Below are 6,000 nucleotides of genomic sequence, written 5' to 3'. Positions count from 1 at the left end.
TTCAGAATTAGATTTTCTTACTTGGATATCTTTTTCATAAATTTTCAAATATTCTCCTACCAGCATATCATATTAAGGTTCTGGCACTGACCAATACCCTCACCTTCAAAAATTCAGTTGTGGTAATGTAGGTGCTCTTTGATCCTTTCACCTCTCTGACAAACATCACCAACACAACAGTGGCCTTCCTTATGTTTCCAACTAGTTACTATCCCCCGCCAAAAGTAATCATTATCCAGATTTCTAATACCACAAAGTAGTTTTGTTAAGCTGATTTTTTGAACTTTATAGAAATGTAAACTTGCAGTAATTATTCTTTGTACCTAGCAGATTTCAATCAATATTATTTCTGAGATTCATCCTTAATGTTACATGTAATAATGATTTTTTTTCATTTTTATTGCTGTGTAGTAATACAATATATTAACACATTATTTATCCATTCTACTGTTGATAAATATGTGGATTGTTTTCAATTTGGGGCTATTCTGTACAAAGTTTCTATGGACATTCTTCTATATTATGTTGGTAGATATACACACTCATCTCTCATGAGCATGTACCTAGGAGTGTTGTTGGGTTACATGATTAGTATAGGCTAAGCTTTTAAAGATACTGAAAACTTTTTCCAAAGTGTTTATACCTATTTACACTTCCATCAATAGTGTATGAAAGGTCCAATTGCTCTATATCCTTTCCAGTATGTAGTATTGCCAGTCTTTTAAAGTATTCATTCTAGTGAATGTGTAACAGTACTTCATGGTAGTTTTAATTTGCATTGTCTTAATTTTTTTTAATATGTGTATTGGACATTTGGATATATTTTTTGAAGAGCCTATTCAAGTCTTTTATCCATTTTATTTCTCTTGGGTCTTTTACTTTGCTCATTGCTCTGGATGCATGTCCTTTGTTATATATAAAAAACCGCAAATATCTTTTCTTACTCTATGGCTTTCCGTTTTACTCTTTTAATTATGTCTTCTAATGAAAATGTATTTTTAATTTTAATGTAGTCCATTTATTATATATTCTTTATGGATATTTTTCTTTGTATCCTGTTTAAGAGATCTTTGTGCGTTCCAAGATTAAACTATTTTCTTCTTTGAGATTTATGCCTTATCTTTTATATTTAGGTCATAATACATCTGGAATTAATTTTTTAATATGGTAGGAGGGAGAAATCAAGGTTTAATTTGGATATCCAATTAATCCAACACCATTTATTGAAAATGCTATTCTTTCCCTCATTGAATTTTAGTGCAGACTTGATCATGCAACTCTATTTCTGAACTCTCTTGTTTCTCCTATTCATCTATTCTTGCACAATTAATGGTGTCTTAATTACTATACCTCTAAAAATAAGCCCCAATATCTGGTAGTGTACATCCTTCAGCTTTGTTCTTGTTCTTCAAGATTGTCTTGGCTATTTGGGGCCTTTACATTTCCTTATAAATTTTAGAATGAGCTCTTGAAATCACACACCGACACCCACACTCACACAAACTGGTTGATATTTTTTTATTGGAATTGCACAAAACCTACAGACAAATTTGGGGAAAACTGATATAATTCCAACATAAAGTCTTCCAATTCATTAGCCTGGTTTATTCCTTCAACTAATTAGTTTTTTTTTTTTAAATTACTCACAGCAGTGTTTTGCAGTTTTCTGTTTATTTGCTGCTGTTTTAAAGGTGGTCAGTCTTTTTTTCTAGATGTTTTCAAGATTTTCTCCTTGACATTAGCTTTATGCAGTTTCACTGTGATTTGTCTATATGTGGCTTTCTTTTTGTATTATTCTGCTTGGGGTTCATCACGATTTTTGGATTGTGGTTTAATGTCTTTCATTCATTGGGAAAAATTCAAAACTACTCTCTTGCCATCTATTTTCTTGAAGATATTGTTCACAATAATTTTAAAGTCAAAGTCTGTCAACTGAATGGCTGAATTCCCAGAAGGTCCTCTTCTGTTGTCCATACTTTTCTATTGAAATTGATTTTGTGAAGTTGGTTATTTTTGTTTATTGAGTGTTAGAAATTGTCTATGAAAAATTATGGAAGATCTACATTAGGTTATCTTCTTCCAGAGAAGATTTACTCTATTTCCTATCCATGCTGCAAAGGGGCAGATCACCTGAATCTGGTCCTGAAGTGGCCCATTCCTACTTTGCAGTCTCTATAAACTCCCTTTAATTCTGTTTTGCCTACATTCCTGGAGTTGAATCCTTCATGGATTCCAACTGAAAGCCTGTAGTGTCTCTTAGTGATACTACATAATGAGGGACACTTAACTTCAATTTTTTGCTGCTAGGATGTGAAACCATGGAAACTCCACTTTGCTTTTCAGCAGTTTCCTGCTTGGTTTCTTACCATTTTGCCCTGTGCAGCTCAGTGAGAAAAGGCCTTGAGGAGGAAATTGGTGCCAGGTGTCTAGCTCATGTATTTGTGCCGTCTTCCTCTCTGGTATCTTAGTCTCTCATGCTGTGATGCTTTAAAATACCAGAAATCCAGTATCTGTCCCCCTATTCTGTAATATTGACCAAAGCTATCCTGGCTTCTCTGCCTCTTTCTTGGCACCAACAAATGGACCAAGAGGAAAAGCAGTAAATAAAAGGTTAGGCTTACCTTGATAACTTCTAGTCTCTCTTCTATTTGGACCACCATATCCTAGTTGTCTTGAAATTATCCTAAGAACTTCAAAATAAATCTTGAATTTTATCCAGATTTTCTGTTTGTTCTCAGCAGGAGTATTGGTCTGCTGCAAGCTACTCTGTCAAAGCTGATGACATATATTTCTCACAAAATTAATTATACTATGTGAACCTATCATAAGTTGAAAATGTCACAAAATTCTAACAAAATACTTACAGTATTTACCATGTACTAAGTCACAAAGAAAGATTCAATAAAATACAAAAGCAGAAAACATAGAGGTTACTTTACTTTACTTTCTTCAACCTCAGTGTCATCATCTAGAAATAAATTAAAATATTAGCTAAAAAACACAAAGATTACTAGACAAATATTTTAAAACTATTCTAATTAACTTGCTTTATGAAGAAATCAAAACTGAAATACAGAAAATTAAGAAATGAAGTTACTGCATCTGAAAGTCTTAGTCTGGAAACAAAGTGGTTCTGAAAGGAATATGTATAACCTTAAATGTATTTACTGAAAATAAGAAAAATGGAAGATATCTTAATTTCAAGTTTATCTTATTTTTCAACTGCGGTATAGTTGCTTTACAATGCTGTGTTAGTTTCTGCTGTACAATGAAGAGAATCAGCTATACGTATACATATATCCCCTCCCTCATGGACCTCCCTCTCACCCCTCCATCCCACCTATCTAGGTTACCATAGAGCACTGAGCTGAGCTCTCTGCACTATATAGCAGGTTCCCACTAGCTATCTGTTTTACACATGGTAGTGTATATATGTCAATCCCAGTCTCCCAATTCAACCCACCACCCCTTCCCCCCACCAAAGTCCACAAGTCCATTCTCTACGTCTGCATCTATAATCCTGCCCTGCAAATAGGGTAATCTGTATCATTTTTCTATATTCCACATATGTGTGTTAATATACATATTTGTTTTTCTCTTTCTGACTTACTTCACTCTGTATGACAGACTCTAGGTCCATCCACAACTGTACAAATGACCCAATTTCATTATTTTTTATGGCTGAGTAATATTCCATTGTATATATGTGCCACATCTTCTTTATCCATTCATATGTCTATGGACATTTAGGTTGCTTTCATGTCCTGGTTATTGTAAATAGTGCTGCAATGAGCTTTTGGGTGCATGTGTCTTTTCAAATTATGGGTTTCTCAGGGTATACACCCAGGAGAATTGCTGGGTCATATGGTAGTTCTACTTTTAGTTTTCTAAGGAACCTCCATAGTGTTCTGCCTAGTGGCTGTATCAATTTACATTCCTACCAACAGTGCAAGAGTGTTCCCTTTTCTCCACACTCTCTCCGGCATTTATTGTTTGTAGATTTTTTTGAAGATGCCCATCTGACCAGTGTGAGGTGATACTTCATTGTAGCTTTGATCTGCATTTCTCTAATAAATAGTGATGTTGAACATCCTTTCATGTACCTCTTGGCCATCTGTATGTCTTCTTTGGAGAAATGTCTATTTAGGTCTTCTGCCCATTTTTTGATTGGGTTGTGTGTTTTTTTGATATTGAGCTACATGAGCTGTTTGCATATTTTGGAGATTAATCCCTTGTCAATCACTTCATTTGCAAATATTTTCTCCCCTTATATGGGTGTCCTTTTGTTTTGTTTTTTTATGGTTTCCTTTGCTGGTCAAACACTTTTAAATTTCATTGGGTCCCATTTGTTTCATTTTGTTTTTATTTTCATTACTCTAGGAGGTGGGTCAAAAAAGATCTTGCTGCAATTTATGTCAAAGTGTGTAATGCCTATGTTTTCCTCTAAGAGCTTTACAGTATCCAATCTTATGTTTAGCTCTTTAATCCATTTTGAGTTATTTTTGTGGATAGTGTTAGGGAGTGTTCTAATTTCATTCTTTACATTTAGCTGTCCACTTTTCTCAGCACCACCAATTGAAAAGACTGTCTTTTCTCCACTGTATACTATTGGCTCTTTGGTCATAGATTAGGTGACCATAGATGCGTGGGTTTATCTCTGAGCTTTCTATCCTGTTCCATTGATCTATATTTCTGTTTTTGTGCCAGTACCATAGTGTCTTGATTACTGTAGCTTTGTAGTATAGTCTGAAGCCAGGGAGCTTGATTCCTCCAGCTCCATTTTTCTTTTTCAAGATTGCTTTGGCTATTCTGGGTCTTTTGTGTTTTCATACAAATTGTACAATATTTTTTTCTAATTCTGTGAAAAATGCCATTGGTAATTTGATAGGGATTGCATTGAATCTGTAGATTGCTTTGGGTAGTATAGTCATTTTCACAGTATTGATTCTTCCAGTCCAAGAATATGGTATATGTCTCTCTGTCTGTGTCATATTTGATTCGTTTCATCAATATCTTGTAGTCTTCAGATTACAGGTCTTTAACCTCCTTAGGTAGGTTTATTCCTGGGTATTTTATTCTTTTTAATACAATGGGAAATGGGACTGTTTCCTTAATTTCTCTTTCAGATCTTTCATTGTTAGTGTATAGGAAAGCAAGAGATTTCTGTGAATTAATTTTGTATCTTGCAATTTTACCAAATTAATTGATGAGCTCTAGTAGTTTTCTGGTAGCATCTTTGGATTTTCTATGTATAGTATAATGTCACCTGCAAATAGTGACAGTTTTACTTCTTTTCCAATTTGAAATCCTTTTTATTTCTTTTTCTTCTCTGTTTGCCATGGCTAGGAGTTCAAAAACTATGTTGAATAATAGTGGTGAGAGTGGACATCCTTTCTTTTTCTTGATCTTAGAGGAAATGCTTTCAGTTTTTCACCATTGAGAATGATGTTTGCTGTGGTTTTGTCATATATGGCCTTTATTATGTTGAGGTAGTTTCCCTCTATGCCCACTTTCTGGGGAATTTATATCACAAATGGGTGTTGGATTTGGTCAAAAGATTTTCCTTCATCTATTGAGATGATCATATGTTTTTTATTCTTTAATTTGTTAATATGGTGTATCACATTGATTGCCTTGAGTATACTGAAGAATCCTTGCATCCCCAGGATAAATCCCACTTGATCATGGTGATTGATCCTTTTAATGTATTGCTGCATTCTGTTTGATAGTATTTTGTTGAGGATTTTTGCACCTATATTCTTCAGTGATATTGGTCTGTAATTTTCTTTTTTTGTAGTATCTTTGTCTGGTTTTGGTATCAGGGTGATCATGGCCTCACAGAATGAGCTTTGGAGTGTTCCTCCCTCTGTAATTTTTTGGAAGAGTATGAGAAGAATGGGTATTAGCTCTTCTCTAAATGTTTGATAGAGTTCATCTCTGAAGCCATCTGGTCCTGGACCTTTGTTTGTTGAAAGATTTTTAACTGTAGTTTCAATTTCA

Source organism: Hyperoodon ampullatus (assembly GCF_949752795.1).
Source record: "Hyperoodon ampullatus genome assembly, chromosome: X".
In the NCBI taxonomy this organism is placed as follows: domain Eukaryota; kingdom Metazoa; phylum Chordata; class Mammalia; order Artiodactyla; family Ziphiidae; genus Hyperoodon; species Hyperoodon ampullatus.
Note: the sequence above shows the minus strand (reverse complement) of the source record.